The 22,157-nt window shown below is 36.2% G+C and overlaps 1 protein-coding gene and 1 long non-coding RNA gene across 10 annotated transcripts in view; one reads left to right on the forward strand and one right to left on the reverse strand.

Annotated features, from left to right (window-relative positions):
• The window catches only part of LOC149747281 (uncharacterized), a 368,282-nt gene extending 355,661 nt beyond the window's left edge, over window positions 1–12,621 (forward strand). Inside the window, exon 5 of the long non-coding RNA XR_016388110.1 lies at window positions 4,083–12,621. This is a non-coding gene — a long non-coding RNA (uncharacterized LOC149747281). The remainder of the gene's footprint in view (window positions 1–4,082) is intronic.
• The window catches only part of RNLS (renalase, FAD dependent amine oxidase), a 322,501-nt gene that overhangs the window by 280,729 nt on the left and 19,615 nt on the right, over window positions 1–22,157 (reverse strand). The gene's annotated exons all lie outside the window — the stretch shown is intronic.

Consider the following 22,157-nt stretch of genomic DNA (forward strand, 5'->3'; position numbering starts at 1 on the left):
CCTTTGCTGCAGCACTGTCTGACTGTAGAAGCCCCCTTCTTATTAGCTAGAGCTGTCCGTCCGAACTCATTGTTTCTCAAGCATTTCACAACATAATCTCTATTTTCAATGCAGTAAACCACTAAGAGGCACCCTGTATCTTATCTCAAACTTCACTTTTCTAGAACACTCACCAAAAACTTAAATAAAGTAAACAGAGAAAGACATTTTTTTAAGAAGGGAAAAGTAACAATGTAGAGTCAGTATAAATTTAACAGCACAAGTCAGCATTATACTGCTATTCTGTTAAAGGGCTGACACTTTAGTTCCCAGGAACTTCATTTTGTCAAAAACATCAGTTTTTCCATTCTCCCCAAAATCAATCTACAAATCTAATGAAGTTCTAAGAAAAAGCCTACAAATTGGTATTCAAAGGCATAATCAAGAATAGTCAAGACAACTTGTATCAAGCAAGAAGGAAGATGGATGTTATCAGATATTTAGAGTTTTACACTTTTATAAATCCATAGTAATTAAGAAAGTATGGTATTGGGCATAGGATGGTTAAAAGGTCGATGGCAGAATAGAAAGCCCATTTATGAGGAGGAAATTTAATACTGGTGTTTTCCTTTTTCTTTCTTCATCTATACCACATTAGAACATTTTGAGGATGATTTTACTCAATTTATACAACCCTGCTGTTTCACTAAAGTAGCATTTAATAGAAAATTTGTTTCAAAGCAATAAATTAATATCCTGACAACCACAAAAAAATCAGTTTTTGTCAGTTTATGCCATGATATATCTATCTATGTCTATATCTAATTAGAGACAATATGAGACTTGCTGTTTCAGGAAAAAAATACTCAAATGGATACACTTCGATTAACTGGAAATTTTATATAAAAATTTCTTTATCAGCAGTACTAACAAATGATAACAGTTAGCTAAGATGATCATTCTGAAGTATTTCAAAAATTTCAATCACCTATTCACTCATTCAATAAATAATTATTAAATAAAAAATTACGTGTATGGTCACATGAAAGGAAGTGTCCTAAATTTGGGGGTGGTATTGAGAAAAAATATATATGATAAGTACAATGCCATTGAGAAGTAATTATAAAGAATGGAGAATATATTCAATATTTATGTATTTTAATGGCAGGAAAATTCTGCAATTACTTCCACATCAAGAATGAAAACTAAAATCCAACCACATAATTATCCAAGTATTGTAAGTATATCTGTCTGTGGCATATTCATATTAATAGATCAAATTTCATATTCACTTTTTTTATATACCTATTGTGAAGTCATTTGTAAACGCAAAGGACTATTTTGACACTGTTGCTTGGTCAGAACATTTTAAATTGTTATAAAAGGAAAAAACATGCTTTGCTTATCTTTCCACCTACCTGAACCAGATATGAAAAGAATAAAATTCTAAAATAAAGAATGGTGACTTTTAAAAACTCTCAACAGTTAAAATAAAGATAGAGCTCACTGGTTTAAGTTGAGAGCAACTAAGTAAAAGAATTAATCATTGACCTTTGTTTTTACTGCAGATAGACACAGTTTTTCTTACTTTCATATGAGAAATAATAAGTCAATGAACACCACCACTAAAGAAACTTCTGATAATGATAGTGGTTAAAAATATTCGGTTATCGGCTTTATGTTAGGGATTAAATAGAAATTTTGTAGTCTAATCCATGAATCAGAAAATTTATGTCATATGTCAATGATTAAACAAGAAATTATCCAGGCAAAGAATGTTGAAATCTTTCTTAACTAGTCATAAACTTATTATTGAGCAGGCTAAATAAAATTTCAGGATAATAAGTGTTAGAAAATCCAACAATATTACTTCAAAGACAACAAGAATTTTCAAATCATAAACTGATTGCTTACCAAGAAACAAAAATAATGGTTAGACAACAGACTGTACCATGTAAATGACAAGAAAAGAATGATAGAAGGATTATGCTGGACCAACAACAGATGTCTAATAAATACTTACTGAACTAAGTTTATTGTATGTGGCTATGTGCATTAGTGTGTTGAGAATGAAAGGTTGAGGAGAAGTGAGTGTGAGCTTTTTCATTTCATTATTCTAAAGCAATGGTCCTACAGGGGATATCAACACCTTGAGATAATCTTCAGAGATATCAGGTCCTTATCAAGACTTCCTTTTCCTATTTACTTTTAAATTGTTTTCCCTCTTTTTACATTGGTTTATGAGAACACTAATGATCCAAGTACATGATCACTGAGCTCAAAGCAGAAGTTGATATGGAAGAGCTTCCTTCCATCTGCCTGTCCTGGCATGTGCATGTTAGTACTGGTATGCTATCTTGAACTTTTTGAATTTGAAAAGCACTCTTCTCTTCAAATAATTAGTAGGGTTTTTACAAAATTTACTAACAGACACATCCTTGCAACATGCTAAGTGAAACTAATTGCAGATAAAGTAGATTTTATCTCAAAGTAAATATCTTTCTAAAATATCAGCATTTTGAAACTTCAAAGCAATTTTGGCTTTTCCAATTATGGGTTAGAATATAAGTAATCTTCTATGAAGGGGCAAGAGAATTATCTTATTCAAGGTCTATGCCTAAATAAATTCCTAGTCACTTCCAAGTGAATTGCTCAAAAGTTCTTTTAAACAAGTTAGACTCTTAGAACTTCACCTAGCAAAACTGTAAGGATGTAAAGATTACTTATTCCAAACTTTCAGAGAAAGCAGTCAACTGGAATTATTTATGAGAGAAGAGAGGCAAATTCCTCTAATTCCTACGTAGAGTATTCAGTTAGAAATGGATGTAATGTTCAATATGACTATCATTCTTAGGTGAGAATGAGCTAGTTTCATGAAAAACATTATTACTAATGAAAACAATTACTGGGTTTATTAGTTTTCTCTTGCTGCCGTAACAAATTACTGCAAACACAGTGGCTTAAAATAACACAATGTATTATCTTACAATGCTGGAGGTCAGAAGTCTGAAATGGATCTTGGGCTAAAATCATGGTGTCCACAGGGCGTGTTCCTTCTTGAAACTCTGGAGGGGAATCTGTTTCTTGCCTTTTCAAACTTCTAAAGGCTGCCCACAGTCCTTGGTTTGTAGCCCCTTTTCATCTTCAAATCCAGCAATCATATCTTTCTGAACTTTGCTCATGTCATCACATCTCCTTATTGGCTTCTGATTCTTCCCTCTAGCTTTCACTTGTAAGGACCTCCGAGATTACATTGGGCCCACCAGATAATCCAGGATAAACTTCCCATCTCAAGATCCTTAACTTAATCATATATGCAAAGTCCCTTTTTCCATGTAAGGTTCCAGAGATTAGGAAGTGGACATCTTTGTGGGGTCATTATTTTCTGCCTAATACACTGGATATCAAAATATGGGAAGTGAAAGATTGTCCATCATGTCTTTCTATCATGGTTCTACTATACTTGTAAACTCATGGTTCATTTGTGCAGTATAAAAAGCAGGAATAGTGAGAAGGAGTACAGTGTAGTGGTTAAGGCCTGGCCCCTGGATTCAGCCTGCCTGGTGTTCCAATCCCAGTTCACTCATTAACTCTGTCACCTTGGGCAAATTACCTAAATCTCAATTTCTTCATCTTTAAATTGGGGTAATTGTACCTATCTCTTCATGTTGCTGTAAAAACTAAGTTACTAAAAAAAAAAAAACTCCAAAACAAAAAACTAAGTTACTTACCATTTTTGAAACACTATCATATCAGAAGTATATAATATCAAAATACCTATATTATCTTTTATTGTTAAACATACTTAGATCTTTCTTTCAGGGTTTCAGGTCAGAGGAACTGTTATAATAGTTCAAAATTTTTGCTCATGTTGAAGCTATGGAATCATTTGAGTTACCTACGTAGGACATCAGTTTTACCAGGAATAACTTGAGATTTTAGTGCAAATTCCAAATAACCATCATATGCTTTGGTAGTAGCCTGAGAAACTAAGAACTGCAATATTGAATATGATCATGAAAATTTAAAGTTGAATCAGAGAATGAGGTTCCTTTTCTTATTAACTATCTTTATTTTAAAATATCTCCAATCTCTTAAAACAGATCACATTGGCTCACAATTTCCTTATACTTGAATACAGAAGAGTGACTGGTGAGGAAGGTAAGTTTCTGAGCCCTGATAAATTACACAGTTGTAAATATTTGTTTCTTTTTATACCTGGATCCATTGTTTTGTGACTCTTCTTTACTGTGCTGTTTTTAAGGACAGAGACTATATTTAAATATATGACATACAATATGTGTGTTCAAAATATAGACATCTGATAAATGTTAAATATCGTGTCAGTCCCCCCTCCAATAATTTCAATAATTTATATAGTACATTTCATTAGAAGTTTAAAAAAAATTTTATGAGTAAGCTACTATGAACAACATTGTGGAAATAAATACAAAGCCTCCAGAGAAATGTCTCCAAAAGCCAAAGTATATTTATCAATACACTCCCTAATCCCAGAATCCTCAAAACATTTCTGGAATTTCTTGGCATAATCTCCATTTCAGATTTTGTGACTTCTAACAAAATTTCTCATATTACTTTCCAACCATATTTTATTTATGACCCAAAACCAGTTTCCCCTGGCTTGGAAAAGTCCACTTTACTTAGTCATCAGTCAAGACTGAGGGCCTGTCTTGAAATATCAAAGGGTGATGACCTATTACCTCCGAAGTTAATATAAGAGTAGGCAAAACTACAATCGTGGAAGAAGAATTCTAGATGAAAATGCTTGAGGAGGCAGCATCACTACAATGAGTCCTACATTAACTAATTTAAAAGATAAACTAAGTAAATTTTTAAAAATTACTTAGGTACACATCATGAGATAACTAGTTTTATTACATTTTTACAGCATTATAAATACATCCCTACACATTTATGAGAACATTATATATTTTTAAAAGTCTACACATTCAAAGATCAATTATAGAAGCATTATAGAAGCATTCATTTAACACACCTATAGTATCTAACATTCTGCTAGGCTTCAGAATACAAGAATAAAGGCACACTCCTGGCTGTCAAAAAGGTGCCACATTAATAGCATCAATCATGCATTAAGATATGGTTATTCAGAATCATTAATAAGGAGAGTGAACTGATACACATGAATGTATGGCATAACTCTAGTTTCACAATTAGGGGAGAGATACTGGCAGCACTGAATGATTAGATTCAGTGTATTAAATGCGTAATAGATTGTATTCAATGTGAAAAATCCCGGTGAATGCTCCCATGCACACTTGGACACAGGAACACAGGAAAAGCTAGAGTTTTTGTCATATACTTGTAGCCTGATACTATCTCATCTCCTAAAACTTGGTCCCATATATAACAAAATAAAAAATATTGTCCATCATGTAAAGCTATATTTGAAAAATATCTAAGGTGCCTATTATTTAATTTTTTTCATAATACAAGCTACAAAATAGGGGACTAAAAGAAATCTTGTTTAGAGGAGATAAACAGAAGGGAGTGAAAAAGCAGTGTAGGAGAGATGAATTTAAAGAGGTAGAGAAATGCCACTCTAGAGTCAAGCTGGAAAGCCAGTGTTACAGCCAATTGATCAACTGATTTACAAAATCAGGAATGTTTGGTGCTGAAAGAACTTTAAACATCATTTATCCCAATCCTTTCATATCATGGTTAAGGAGATTAAGGCCCAGAAAAAGAAATGGTGTTTTGTTTTGTTTTATTTTGTATAATTGCAAACTGAAATCCAGTTTTTAAACTTCTTCATGTATAAAACATTATCAGATTTGAAAACAACTAATAATGAAACTTTTTTTTTTTTTTTGCTCACGGGCCTAGCCGCTCCACGGCATGTGGGATCTTCCCAGACCGGGGCATGAACCTGTGTCCCCTGCATCGGCAGGCGGACTCTCAACCACTGCACCACCAGCGAAGCCCGAAACTTATTATTGTTAGAGTTGGTTCTAAACTCATGAGTTGCTTCAGAATATAGCCAAATAACAATGTCTTTAAATTCCATTCCTCCTTCAATACAATATCCACAGTCACACCCATCCCTCCCCGTCCACACACACAATTCCCAAACATTTTCTGTTTTTTTGGTTGTTGCTATGTTTCGTTGTTGCTTTGGATATACCATTTTGCAAATGGGAGAAAAGCCCTACCCAAATTTCTGCTGTATTTCATTCAGTGGTTTCATTGTACAAGTAGAATTGCTTATAGAAATAAAAATTATTTATGTTTATAAAACTCCAGCTAGCCATCAAAAATATAGTAGTTTGCTTTTCTTTAATGAGAGTTCAGTGAAGGGACAGGGTAGGTAGAGGATTCTTTTTTTCCTTTGGTAACTGATTTTTTTTTTTCCCTTCAACATAATGTAGGTACATAGTAGGTGATGAGATAGTTGAGGCTAAAGAGAGTGCAAATTGAAGTCTTATTTTTTCACAGTTGTCCATAGTGGTAATCAGGTACACTGAGGATTTTATAATTCAATTAATTAATTCATTCAAGAAATATTGCTTGGGGCAGTGTAAGGTGGCAGAGATAGTATAAGACTCAAGAAACTCAAGTTTAATGGATAAAAAAGGCAAACTAACCATTATCTAAAATAATAATAATTGAACCTTGGTTTAAATACAAGCCTTTTTTTTCCTCCCCCATAATCTAATGTGCTCAGGAAAGGTGCAAGCTTGTTAACCAAGATGTTTGTAAGCAACAATGAAGTTATTTCTCTCTCACTCACCCACATTAACATTTTCTAAACATACTTTCTGACATCAATATTCTATGAACTCATGTTCGAATAAGTCACATTTCAAACAATGATCACACACACACATCTGCCTTTTTACAGAATCATTTTGGATTAGATTTAGATTGAGAAGGGATCTTGGAGTTCTAGAGGTCAATGGTCTCATTTTACAGAGGAGGAAAATGAAGTCCAGATAGACTGGCATTCGCCCAAAGTAACCATTTAGAAGCTGATACTGAGAATTCTACATAGAATTCTACATTCTAATTATTCTAATTCAATTTAAGAGTTTGTTCAGTTTCTCCATGGAAAATACATACCCATAAGTTCCTCTTTCTCAAATCACGAACTCTTGCTACACTGAACTCAGAAGGCAATGGCTCAGCAACTGAGCCATATGGGCCAGCTGTACATCTCCTTCATTGCATCATCTCTTTATGCCTGATGTCCTCAAGCTACCAGAGACCACAAAGCACTAAATAAAGACAGAGAACTACTCTACCAAAGCAAGCACAGATTGTCAATGTTTACCACTTATGATTGAAGTCAAAATATCAAAACAAATCTTTTATTAAAAATCAGTGATAAATTTTTATCAAAATTTTAAAAATATTTCCAAAAGCCTAAAGAAGGAAAGCACTCTCCCCAGTATCCCTCCCCTTAAAAAGAATTCTACTTTCAGATGACAGAGAAAAATTAACTGATGCAGACGGCAAGATCTGAGAAGTTTGGGGGAACTTTGGTCTGTCCATGGACTATCAGTCATACTTACTTATAAAAATGTAGATCTCTATATCTTAGCTTGTTAATGACATCATCGGGCATCCAGATTTTGAGAGTTTGAGATTGTGCTCAAATGAAAACTTCTACTGCTTATGATCAAAATGCACATCCATTTTTCACAAAAAATTTTGAAAGCATTCAGATTTAGAACGGATCTTGGAAAGAATGTGTGGTAGTAAAATAATGATAGGCTTTGGAGTCAGTATTTTTGTTCTTCTAGCAGGTAGTTTCATCACTTTACTTTTTTTAACATCTTTACTGGAGTATAATTGCTTTACAATGTTGTGTTAGTTTCTGCTGTATAACAAAGTGAATCATCTATACGTATACATATATCCCCATATCCCCTCCCTCTTACGTCTCTCTCCCGCCCTCCCTATCCCACCCCTCTAGGTGGTCACAAAGCACAGAGCTGATCTCCCTGTGCTATGCAGCTGCTTCCCACTAACTATCCAGTTTACATTTGGTAGTGTATATATGTCAATGCCACTCTTTCACTTCATCCCAACTTACACTTCCCCCTCCCCGTGTCCTCAAGTTCATTCTCTACATCTGCGTCTTTATTCCTGTCCTGCCCCTAGGCTCTTCAGAACCAATGTTTTTTTTTTGATTCCATATATAAGTGTTAGCATACGGTATTTGTTTTTCTCTTTCTGACTTACTTCACTATGTATGACAGACTCTAGGTCCATCCACCTCACTACAAATAACTCAATTTTGTTTCTTTTTATGGCTGAGTAATATTCCATTGTATATATGTGCCACATCTTCTTTATCCATTCATCTGTCGATGGACACTCAGGTTGCTTCCATGTCCTGGCTATTGTAAATAGTGCTGCAATGAACATTGTGGTATATATATAACTCTTTTTGAATTATGGTTTTTTCAGGGTATATGCCCAGTAGTGGGATTGCTGGGTCATGTGGTAGTTCTATTTTTAGCTTTTTAAGGAACCTCCATACTGTTCTCCATAGTGGCTGTATCAATTTACATTCCCACCAACAGTGCAAGAAGGTTCTCTTTTCTCCGCACCCTCCCCAGCAGTTACAGTTTGTAGATTTTTAAAAACATTTTTATTGGAGTATAATTGTTTTACAATGGTGTGTTAGTTTCTTGTTTATAACAAAGTGAATCAGTTATACATATACATATGTCCCCATATCTCTTCCCTCTTTCCTCTCCCTCCCTCCCACCCTCCCTATCCCACCCTTCTAGCTGTTCACAAAGCACTGAGCTGATCTCCCTGCGCTATGCGACTGCTTCCCACTAGCTATTTTACATCTGGTAGTGTATATATGTCTATATATACACTACCACTCTCTCACTTTCTCCCAGCTTACCCTTCCCCACTGTGTCCTCAAGTCCATTCTCTAGTAGGTCTGCGTCTTTATTCCCGTCTTGATGCTAGGTTCTTCATAACCATTTTTTTTTTCTTTTTAGATTCCATATATATGTGTTAGCATATGGTATTTGTTTTTCTCTTTCTGACTTACTTCACTCTGTATGACAGACTCTAGGTCCATCCACCTCATTACAAATAACTCAATTTCGTTTCTTTTTGTGGCTGAGTAATATTCCATTGTATATATGTACCACACCTTCTTTATCCAATCATCTGTCGATGGACACTTAGGTTGCTTCCATGTCCTGGCTATTGTAAATAGAGCTGCAATGAACACTGTGGTACATGACTCTTTTTGAATTATGGTTTTCTCAGGGTATATGCCCAGTAGTGGGATTGCTGGGTCATATGGTAGTTCTATTTTTAGTTTTTTAAGGAATCTCTAAACTGTTCTCCATAGTGGCTGTATCAATTTACATTCCCACCAACAGTGCAAGAGGGTTCTCTTTTCTCCACACCCTCTCCAGCATTTATTGTTTGTAGATTTTTTGATGATGGCCATTCTGACTGGTGTTAGGTGATACCTCATTGTAGTTTTTGCTTTGTTTTGTTTTCCTCATTGTAGTTTTGATTTGCATTTCTCTAGTGATTAGTGATGTTGAGCATCCTTTCATGTGTTTGTTGGCAATCTGTATATCTTCTTTGAAGAAATGTCTATTTAGGTCTTCTGCCCCATTTTCATATTGGGTTGTTTGTTTTTTTGATATTGAGCTGCATAAGCTGCTTGTATATTTTGGAGACTAATCCTTTGTCAGTTTCTTCATTTGCAAATATTTTCTCCCATTCTGAGGGTTGTCTTTTCGTCTTGTTTATGGTTTATGATTTGTGACCCAAGATATGATCTATTCTGGAGAATGTTCCATGAGCACTTGAGAAGAAAGTATATTCTGTTGTTTTTAGATAGAATGTCCTATAAATATCAATTAAGTCCATCTTGTTTAATGTGTCATTTAAAGCTTGTGTTTCCTTATGTATTTTCATTTTGGACGATCTGTCCATTGGTGAAAGTGGGGTGTTAAAGTCCCATACTATGATTGTGTTACTGTCAATTTCCCCTTTTATGGCTGTTAGCATTTGCCTTATGTATTAAGGTGCTCCTATGTTGGGTGCTTAAATATTTACAATTGTTATATCTTCTTCTTGGATTGATCCCTTGATCATTATGTAGTGTCCTTCTTTGTCTCTTGTAATAGTCTTTATTTTAAAGTCTATTTTGTCTGATATGAGAATTGCTACTCCAGCTTTCTTTTGATTTCCATTTGCATGGAATATCTTTTTCCAACCCCTCACTTTCAGTCTGTGTGTGTCCCTAGGTCTGAAGTGGGTCTCCTGTAGACAGCATATATATGGGTCTTGTTTTTGTATCTATTCAGCAAGCCTGTGTCTTTTGGTTGGAGCATTTAATCCATTCACGTTTAAGGTAATTATTGATATGTATGTACCTGTTAGCATTTTCTTAATTGCTTTGGGTTTGTTATTGTACGTCTTTTCCTTCTCTTATGTTTCCTACCTAGAGAAGTCCCTTTAGCATTTGTTGTAAAGCTTGTTCGGTGGTGCTGAATTCTTAGCTTTTGTTTGTCTGTAAAGGTTTTAATTTCTCTGCCAAATTTGAATGAGATCCTTGCTGGGTAGAGTAACCTTGGTTGTAGGTTTTTCCCTTTCATCACTTTAAATATATCCTGCCACTCCCTCTGGCTTGCAGAGTTTCTGCTGAAAGATCAGCTGTTAACCTTATGGGGATTCCCTTGTATGTTATTTGTTGCTTTTCCCTTGTTGCTTTTAATATTTTTCCTTTGTATTTAATTTTTGATAGTTTGATTAATATGTGTCTTGGCCTGTTTCTCCTTGGATTTATCCTGTATGGGACTCTCTGCACTTCCTGGACTTGACTGACTATTTCCTTTCCCATATTAGGGAAGTTTTCAACCATAATCTCTTCAAATATTTTCTCAGTCCCTTTCTTTTTCTCTTCTTCTTCTGGTACCCCTTTAATTTGAATGTTGGTGCATTTAATGTTGTCCCAGAGGTCTCTGAGACTGTCCTCAATTCTTTTCATTCTTTTTTCTTTATTCTGCTCTGCAGTAGTTATTTCCACTATTTTATTTTCCAGGTCACTTATCCGTTCTTCTGTCTCAGTTATTCTGCTATTGATTCCTTCTAGAGAATTTTTAATTTCATCTGTTGTGTTGTTCATCATTGTTTGTTTGCTCTTTAGTTCTTCTAGGTCCTAAACGTTTCTTGTCTTTTCTCCATTCTGTTTCTAAGATTTTGGATATCTTTACTATCATTACTCTGAATTCTTTTTCAGGTAGACTGCCTATTTCCTCTTCATTTGTTTGGTCTGGTGGGTTTTTACTTCGCTCCTTCATCTGCTGCGTATTTCTCTGTCTTCTCATTATGCTTAACTTACTGTGTTTGGGGAAGTCCTTTATGTAGGCTGCAGGTTCGTAGTTCCCGTTGTTTTTGGTGTCTGCCCCAGTGGGTAAGGTTGGTTCAGTGGGTTGTGTAGGGTTCCTGGCGGAGGGGACTGGTGCATGTGTTCTGGTGGATGAGGCTGCATCTTGTCTTTCTGGTGGGCAGGACCGCATCCGGTGGTGTGTTTTGGGGTGTCTGTGAATTTATTATGATTTTAGGCAGCCTCTCTGCTAATGGGTGGGGTTGTGTTCCTGTCTTGCTAGTTGTTTGGCATGGGGTGTCCAGCACTGGAGCTTGCTGGTCATTGAGTGGAGCTGGGTCTTAGTGTTGAGATGGAGATCTCTGGGAGAGCTCTTGCCAATTGATACTACGTGGGGCCAGGAGGTCTCTGGTGGTCCAATGTCCTGAACTCGGCTCTCTCACCTCAGAGGCTCAGGCCTGACACCTGGTCGGAGCACCAAGACCCTGTCAGCCACACAGCTTGCTCTCAGGAGGCCATGAGCTGGCTGGGTTGCGTGGGGTGCGTGGTCAGTTTCATCACTTAAGAAAGTAATTTTTATCTCCCTTGTCTTCTCCTATATAGTAGGAATAATAATACTGGGTTGTTTTAAGGATTATTGACAAGATATAAAATATCTAGCACATAAAAGATGCTCATAAATTGGACCTATTGCTATTTACTTTAGTTTTAAATTCCCACTGGCCAAATGTTTGAAGAACGGATAACAGCAAGGGAATGAAAGGGAAATAAACCTTAGCAATAAGTGCCAGACATGTGACAAATACAAGTTAAACAACAGCAGTAGCAGTTTCCTTTCATTGACCACTGATCATGTGCCAGCAATTTATTAGGTGCTTTAATACATTATCTTATTTAATCTCCCCCAGTGCCCTGATGAGGTAGGAATTATCACCTCAATTGTATAGAATAGGAATCAGGGAGTTAGAGAGGTTAAGTAGTGTGCCCAAGGACACATAGATAAGCAGCAGAGCCCAGACTAGGAAGAAGGGCAGAAGAAATGGTCAGAAGTTGCTCTTAAGACCAATTATATATTAAAAAATACATATTTCAGAAGCAACGAGAAGAGAAATGCAACAAATATTCCCACTATGAGCTCCTTAAGAACTGGGGCTAGGGCTCATTAACCTAGGTGAACTCAGAATCTGGGACAATGGGACAATTCCTGGAATACAGTGAGTGCTCATTAGATGTATGTGTATGATAGTTAATTGGAAAGCAATTGGCAATGGGGGCAATAAGATATCACAGTGTCTCAAAGCAAAGTCTTTGGGATGACAGTAAATATAAAAGGTAGAGTAATGAGAACATTCATGCATAAGGACAATAGTCACAAACTAAAAGTATCTTTATACATCTACTGTCTGATAATGACTAATGTCTATCCATAGAGCTTTTCCCCCGTTATATTATTATATAAAGATTTCAATCACTACGAGTAGTATTATCTTAAAGTGTGTAGGGCAATGAGGAGGATATACACACACACACATACACACACACACACACACACAAACACACATCTGTATTTTGGGGGTAGCCTAAAATTCACTCCATTGTATATGGGAAAAAAGTCTAAATGAAAGAAAACTCTCTGTAAAAATTTTAAAAATGGGGCTTCCCTGGTGGCGCAGTGGTTGAGAGTCCGCCTGCTGATGCAGGGGACACGGGTTCATGCCCTGGTCCAGAAGGATCCCACATGCCGCGGAGCGGCTGGGCCCATGAGCCATGGCCGCTGAGCCTGCACGTCCGGAGCCTGTGCTCCGCAACGGGAGAGGCCACAACAGTGAGAGGCCTGCATACCGCAAAAAAAAAAAAAAAAAAAAATTTAAAAAATGAATCAAGAGCTTAATTCTCTTTTATTCAAATAATATCTATAATTTTAAGTCATGACAAGATAAATTCATGATTATGTTAGATTTGGGCAACTACATTTATACAAGTGTAACCTCAGTAATTGGATAGCTTGGTCTTTTGGTGGGTGGGGTGGAATGGGAGTATTATGAAAACAAAGAGAACCTCAGTCTATCAAAATTTTCAAAGAAAATAACACTTTGGCCAAACCAAAATTCCCCACAGCAACAACCTACATACAGCCACATCCAGTGACTAAATTATGTTTATGCTTTTCTTAAGCAACAGAGTTCATTCTGACAATTTATCTACTAAGACTTGCGCCAGAAAACTGCCTATTCATTTTCTATATTCTGTTTGGCAAACAAAGCATGACACATAGCAATATAAAAGAAAAATATAATCCCAATATGCATGTGCAATCATTGTAGAGAAGTGTTCTAAATTGTCTTAGGCCTGCGGCATTGGCTTTCCGAACAGCATTTAAACACTGCCACATGCTGTTCATCTGTGTATCCTGCAGCCTGTGGGCACCAGCCTGGCCCCAACAGAAGAATGAATCATACGCCAAATCTATGAAGCTGTTAACTCTTCAAAAGCACCAACTGATCTTGAAAAAGGAAAGTATAACAATCTTGAGAATTAGTAATTCTTTAAGAATTAGTAATTTCTAATTAAGATTCTATGAAGCACGCAATTGTAGTCATGACATAGCACTCTCTGTGAGCACCCTGTTTTCTGTTAAACAGATTTTATAGATAATGTATTGAATTTACTAATGTGCTTGAATTTTTTATTTTACAAATTTCATTACATTCTTTATCAGTTCTAATTGCATGTGGTACTACATAGGAACCATGTTCACTAAATATATTAGTTTCAGTATATCTTTCGTAGTCTAAAGTCAATTATATACACCTCTTCTAAAAGTAGTGTAACATCCAAATGCCTGTAATGTACTTCAAGGTAGAAATCATGTTATATTCAGTTTTGTTCTTCTTGTGGCTGATGAAAGAGGAGACTCTGAGAAAATGCTTGTTAAATTAATAAATGGATGAATGAATAAGCATAGTTCAGAATTTCAGAAATTTCTAGCAAATGACTACCACATCCTCAAAGAAACTACCATTGACTTCTTGTTTCCTTTTTATAAAAATAATATATTTAGAAAGAGATTCAAACAAGTTGTCCTTTTTACATCCTCTTCCCATATTCAGCAACAGCATCAGCTAAAACAAAGGCACTAAATATCCTTGCTGATCTTAGCTACTTCGATCAGAAAACTTGAACCAGGGTGTGCTATACTATGTTCTTGTCTAAAGACCTTAATTTTAACAAAATCAAGTATAAAACATTCCAATTAAAAACATGTCAGTTTAGTAAATTGAAAAAATCTTAGGTAGCAACATCATAAACTCAGTATTCACTCACTTTAGTCATTTATTCATTAATTCAAATACTTAAAATATCTAATGTGCTTAGAGGAGATCAAGTGCTAGAGGGAAAAAATATTCACTGGTCTTATTTTAAAGTCATAATCACTAACTTCAAGTGGATCTTAATGCTGCCAGGCTACCCTCCTTCATTCTGCTCAGTTCACTCCCCTAGATGACTATGTCACACCTCTCCTCTCCCTTTAAACCTTCAAAACCTCCTGCCCCTCCCCAATCTCAGCTGATGATCTTGCTTCTTTTTTCACTGAGAAAACAAATCGTTCAGAAAAGGACATCCACAGGCTCTCATCTCCAAATATATCATCCCGTCCCCACCTGTGCTCATGTGCTCTGCCTTCCCTCCTGTTATAGTGGGAGAACTGTCTGGCTCCCATCTAAGCCCCCATCCTCTATCTCCTCCTCAAGACCATGACTCCTGTAACTGTCAAATCGTGGTCTACAACATCAATTTCCCCCTTTCTATTATATTCTTTCCAACAGCACACAAACATGTTATAATGTATCCCATCTTAAAAATATAAAACAATAAAAACATGATCCAACCTCCTTCTCTAGCTACCAGCCCAATTCTTTGTCCCCCTTCACAGAAAAACTCCTCTAAAGGATTGTCTAAACCGTGACATTCTCAGTAGGAGTAATATCACCCTCAAAGGGCAAAAATTGACTCTTGAAGGACAAACAATTCTTACTCTTTTTATATATAAAGCATATATATATATATATATTATGTAGCAAATATAAAGTATATCTATGATATTATAATTCCATTGGGGTGGGTGGAGGACAATTAGGAAAAAGTGTCTAAAAAACTCTTTAGGGAGATGATAATGAAAAAACCGATTGAGAAACACTGGTCTCACCCACTATCTCAATGTCCTCTCTTCCTGTTTCTTCTTGAGGCTTCTCCAATCTGTTTTTCATTCCTAATACCCCATAGAAACTACTACTGTCAATGTCACCTATGCTTTCCATATTGCTAAATCCAATGGCCAACTCTTACATGAAATTATAGGCAGCATTTGTATAGCTTATCACTTCCTCTTCCTTCAAACATTTTCTTGGCACCACTGATACTTAGTTTTCTCCCTAACTATCTGAACACTTGAGATCCTATATCACGAAGAGAACTGATGCAAAAACTATTGATTATTGTACATCTGGCTTGCAACCATTTTTCAACACACCACCTGCTACAACCCAAGCTACCCTCATTTCTGCCCTGTATTTTTATAGTATCAGTCCATCTGATCAACTCAACTCTCTTACAGTCTAAATTCCACACAACAGCAGGAAAACACCTCCTCAAATCTAAGTTAGATCACGTCATTCCTTCAATGGCTTTCTATCTCATGTGGAGTAAAATCCAATGTCTTTATCGCAATCCACAAAGCCCTATATAATTGGGCCTCCTGCTTCCTCTCTGCTCTAACCTCCTACCACTGCCCCTCCTTATGCACTGTAAACCAGCAACAATGGTCCCCTTGTGAAACTCCTCATTCCTTGGGGCTTTTCTACTTGCAGCTACTTCTGCTAGGATATCCCTCCAGATAATCTCATGGCTCATATTTTCACTACCTTGAAGTCTCTGCTGCTCAAAAATCACTTTGTCACAGGTCTGTTCATACTATACAAAAGTACTCCTGGTCACTTTTTATTTCCATATAGCAGCTTCATTTTCTTTCCCAGTACTTACTATTATCTCACATAGATATTTTACTTATTTTTCCTCCTCCCACTGGAATAGAATATTATAGAATATTATGCCTCCTACCACTGGAACAGAAGTTCCTTAGAACTTTTATTGTTTGGCTCACTGCTGTATTCAGGGTGTCTAGAACAGTTTCTAGCACACAGTAGATGTTCAATAAATATTTATATAATGAAAAAATAAATTCAACATCTGAATAAAATATTACAATTGCCATTTTAAAAAAATAAAACTGGAATTTTAATTTCTCTCCTTGGAATAAAATTTTATAATCTCATATGCCTGTGGCAAGTAAAATTATAAGAGCTCACAGAAATGGAAAGCAAACTCTGCTTTGGATATAGTAATTTTCTTTGTCTATTTCATGGAAGAAATTTTGGGAGAGACTGATATTTAAATAGCTTCTTCAAACCAACAGAGAATTCTACACTGGTAAACATAAAATGTTCTGTGCTAGCTACTCAAGTATTTTTTTAGATTCTCCCTCTCATTCTTTTCTAGAAGCAAACATTGAGGTCAGAATTAAAAATGTCAGACTCTGGAAACTAGATTTCAGAAGAGTGATAGAAGAGCAGAATGTCTGGTCAGCAGATAGCCATATCTCATAGATCTGATGCAACAGAATAAGAAACTTCTTAAATTAGATACATTGGTGGAAAAGAAAAACAAATTTGAGAAAAACCTTATCCAATGTAGAATGTTGGTATTCTTCTATTACTCTCTTGCTCTCTTTAATCTTAAATGTTTAAAATTACCTGTTCTGGGCTTCCCTGGTGGCGCAGTGGTTGAGAGTCCGCCTGCCGATGCAGGGGACATGGGTTCGTGCCCTGGTCCGGGAAGATCCCACATACCGCGGAGCGGCTGGGCCCGTGAGCCATGGCCGCTGAGCCTGTGCATCTGGAGCCTGTGCTCCACAACGGGAGAGGCCACAACAGTGAGAGGCCCATGTACCGCAAAAAAAAAAAAAAAAAAAAAAAAAATTCCCTGTTTTAAAATTAGTAGTTGATTGTGGTAATACGTTCTTATTTGTGTTTAGCACATTTTATTTGAATCTTCAGATTTTTCTACCAGAAAGCTAAGAGTCTTAGTTCTCAAATTTCTTCTCTCTTTAAAATGTCTCTGTCAGCCAGAAAGCTAAGAATCTTAGTTCTCAAATTTATTCTCTCTTTAAAATGTCTTTGCCAGCTCAGATGGGGAAAAGTTTAATTCAATTCAGTTGGTGACTCAGTTGGTGATAATGACGCAATTCAATGAATTATAGCTCTCTGCTCTTTCATCTCACCCCATCTCTAGTTTTGACATTTCTTTTTAAAGCCTTTCTGTTATCGAAGAACTCTGAATGAAAAATAGAGTTCTAAGTTTGGAAGGAAGTACACAGCAGTAAGACAGCATTAAGAAGGAATCTTTTCTTCCTTTAGAGAAGCAACCTTCTGGCCTAGTTTCAAACATCATACATCTATTGACAGCATGTGTACAAGAACAAAAAAGTCCAAATATTTACATCATAGATGCATTTATATCAAGCATGGGGAGATCATACACATTAGTGCCAGATAAAGAGGCCAAAAGGTACCTTGCCCCAATTACTAGAGCCTAGAGAAAATCTGGATTCCAGATCTGCCACCCAAAAGCTATGTGACATCAGACAAGTTATCTTAATTTCCCTGAGTCTCACTTTCCCCTTGCATAAAATGGGATAAAATAATGCTCATAAGGTGACTGTAAAGAGTAAAAGATATACTGTAGGTAAAATGCTTAATGATAGAAATTCACAAAAACTCTGTTTGATGGTGGTTATCATCATCATCACGAAGTTAATTCTCTTGCTCTTTTTTTTTTCCCAACACAAGTAACTCGTTCCTCAGAAGGACATTTAAGTAGGAAAACTCCCTCTGTCCTGTCAGGACCTGGAGTGTGTAATAAGCACAAGTATTGATAATATCAGTGCCAGATCACTCTAAGCTCCAAGGTGAATGAAAGTCTCTGCCATTTCTGCTGACTCTCAAGTTTTGGGAGGGTGGAAGAGAGGCAAAGATTAGCTTGGGTTCCCTCTCAGGCACTTAGAGAGAGAATATAAGATTAAGTGGAACCAACTCTCCGTGTCTAATATTTTTTAAATAATAATAAGGACAAGTAGATGAGGCAGATACGAAAGGTGAAGATCAAGATATAATAAATAAAAGGAATTTAATAGTAATAATTATTTTTTTGGTCTAAAATTGAGATCTCAGTTCATAAGCTTGCAGGAAGCCCAACAGAACAGCTAATATCTAAAGAAGTTTAGAAATTGAATTATTTCCCCTCCTATGGAGATGGTCTGCTGGAAAAAGCAATTAAGCATATTATTCGATGAATAAAGGACTTTTGTTTCCTGTGCTTGTAATCAAAATCTTTTCATCAAAATCTCAAGGAAGAATGAAGAATTTAAACTTCTTTTAGTAAAAAGAATTGGTTCTCATTATTCCATCAAGGATGATGGGAGATTCTAGAAGTTCTAGGAAGAAGGTTGAAGGCATTCATTATGAGTAATATTTTATCATTATATTCTATGGTACATAATAAGTTCTGAGATTATGCATTTTTGTAGTATAGATTACCAAAGCTCTAAGTTAAGTGTCTGTTTAAGGAGAGTATATGTGTTAAGATTAGAAGCCTTTTGAACAGTGTTCCCCAAGTCCTCAAATGTTTTTTTCCTCCCAATCCAATTAGGTAAAGTCGTTTCCCATCTCAATGTATCTAGTCAGGTTTTAAAAGGTAGATGCCATATTTTTTGATGAACTAGGACCTTTGTTGTTTGTTCAACAGATGTTCACTGCATTCTGCCCCAAATCCACATTTCCAGCTTTATCTCCCCCAAATTCCCCACTGCAAAGCCTTTACTCCCACTAACCCAATCTATTTTCAGGCTCCAATATATAAAACAAGTGTTTCTACTTCCAACTTTTTGCTAAGACCTGTTTCCTCTCCAAAGCCTCCTCTTCCTCTCCCTCTGCCTGTCCTTCATGATGTATTTCAGACTGGTCAGTATCCACTGAGTAAATAGAGACTGGAGGTGTACATGTGTGAGGCGCTCACAAGCAGTAGGTAAGTCAGAACCAGCTCCTGTCTTCTTATGCTTTATATTCTTAAATTCTACCAGGAAAGACACACATTGCACAATGGATTAAGCCATTAGTTAATTACAGTTGTGATAGTGTTAAAACATGAGGCGCAGGAAACTAGGCTAACATGTAATGGGAGAAATAGCCTGGTCTTGGTGGTTGGGAAGATATTATTGTGGAAGCAGTTTTAAATTGAATTTGAAGGCCGGGCAGAGGGCTAAAGCGGGGCAGAGGGAGGTCAACAAGCAAACTTTTTTGATGGGGGCATGGTTATTATTAAATTGGGATATATTAATAAAAGCATAGTAAGGAAATTCTTGCCTTCCAGACATTAAAACTGTAATAGTATTTTTGCTCCTTTATCCTGGCTCTCTGTAAAGTTAGGGATAAAAAGCAATAAAGAAGCCACTGGAGAAGGACCTGGCCATCTGCTCTCAGAGTTCTGAGAAATTACCAGTAAGAACTGGCCTTACTGCTCTGAGCCCCACTACCCAGTCAATATAGGAAGAAGACTCAAGGGGATATGAAAGCTCTCTCAGGAATGTCATATTCCTGGAGATAAGTTTTTTCCCCAAATCCTGTGAGCTGGGAGGAGGTGATTCCCCTTCCTAGGAGGTCCCCAGAGGATAATTCAGAAACAAACCCTGGGGAGGGAGCTCCAGGAAGGTTTGACAAGGACCATGTTTTCTGACTACGTACTTGCTGAACTGCAGAACCTGCAGGGGCTGGGGCAAAGCTCTGCTGGTGTGCTGACTTCACTGCCTCTAGGCTATAGGAGGGGTTTGTTAACAGCCCCAGAAAGGCTCAGTGTGAAGCTGAAATCTGCCCACTGGGCCAAGAAAACACACCACACACTGTCTACATGGAACCAACACTAAGCATCAGACAACAGGAATGAAGCGCAGGGAAGCCAAGGCTACCTTCTTACCACCAACAAGCTGCCAGTCATAGGAGCAATCAATGTCTCCTGGAGAATATAGTCTGAAGGTGGGGGTAGGTAGATATTCAAAGACAGACTGAAGGGGTGTGTGTATAAAACAGACCCCACAATTCACTCTGCCACAAGCCCCTAGTACCACATACAGGTCTACCTGGCACTGAAGTTCAAAAATAAACACAGCTGTGTCTTAAAAACCAAAATGAGACTATTCCAACAGCCAAAAGTGACTAGAAAGTTGGAGCAAATGATCAAGATGTCATTAAGGCACTCACTCTCTAGAAAGACATGGAGTTCAAATAGGGAAGTGTGAGGGCAGTTCCAGGAAAAAATAAAACTTCCTCATGTTTACACCCATATAGTTCAGACTCCTTAAAAATGAGTTACAACCACAAAGTGATTATAAAGAAAATAGTGATGGTTTGGCAAAGGAGTAAATAAATGGAACAGAATAGATATCCAGAAACAGATGCAAGTATGTAAGGAACTTATCATATAGCAAATGTGGAATTTCAATTTAGTGGGAAAAAGAAACTCTTATTAAATAAATGGTGCTGGTAAAATTGGTACCACTATGGGGGAAAATGCCCACAAAGCTAGATCCATATCTCATACCTTATAAAACACATATTATGTCAATAGATAAAGATTTAAATGTAAAGCATAAGAATTAAAATTATTAAAATATAATTTATAATATTTATATGACTTTAGAGTGAGAGAAACAGTTCTTAGCAAGTCAGGAAATCTATAAAAGAAAAGATAGACTTGACTAAATAAAAATCTTAACAAATTATTATGGCAAATAACATAAACAAGAGCAAAATACAAATAAATGGTAGTCTGGTAGATATCTGTAATACCATATGAAAAACTTTAATATCTCATATATAAAATGCTCCTAAAAGACAAATAGCCCACTAGAAAAGAAAGTGTAGGAGATGACCAGGACATTTACAAAAGAGGAAATCTAAATGTCCAATAAACTTATGAAATGAGGCTCAATCTCACTTTCAGTCAAGGTAAATGCAAATTAAAGCAAGAATGATGTACCTGTTTTCATTTATCAATTTGGCAGAAATCTTAAAAAGATTAATAAAACATTAAAAATGTCCAGTGCAAATGAGTATATAGAAAAACAGGCATTCTCAAACATTAAGAATGAGTATCATCACAAAATTTTTGGAAGGTAATACGGCAGTATGTATTAAAACATACAGAGCTTTTGACCCCCAAATTCCAATGTTGGTATTTTATCACCCAATTTAGCAATAAACAGGAATAAATAGGAAAAAAAGAGAAACCACATGAATGCTATCAATAAACAATGAGATGAAAAACTAAATTCTGGTACTCCCAAACTAGAGAAAATCATGCAGCTGTTAAACAGAAATAAATTAGAAGTATTTATCCAAAGGAATTAATTTAAAATGCCAATTTCAAAACAATACATTTAGAAGGTGCCCATATGCCTGAAGCAAGGTGGAAGGGCACTCACTACACTGTTAACATCAGTTACCTCCAGGGAATGGGAAAGGAAGACAGCACAGGGATGAATTACTAATTCAACTTTGGATTCCTTCATTTTTTATAAGATTACTAATCAGCTTTGTCATTTAAAGTAATAAAAAATATACTTGGGGAGAGGAAAAAATAGGACTACTTAATTTTTTTAACTTACCCAACAAAATGTAATACAGTAGACATTCAAAAAATATTTGTG

The sequence above is a fragment of the Delphinapterus leucas genome, chromosome 16, assembly GCF_059928025.1.
Source record: "Delphinapterus leucas isolate spDelLeu-1000000601 "Yukka" chromosome 16, BTC_Dleu_Yukka2, whole genome shotgun sequence".
NCBI classification, from domain to species: domain Eukaryota; kingdom Metazoa; phylum Chordata; class Mammalia; order Artiodactyla; family Monodontidae; genus Delphinapterus; species Delphinapterus leucas.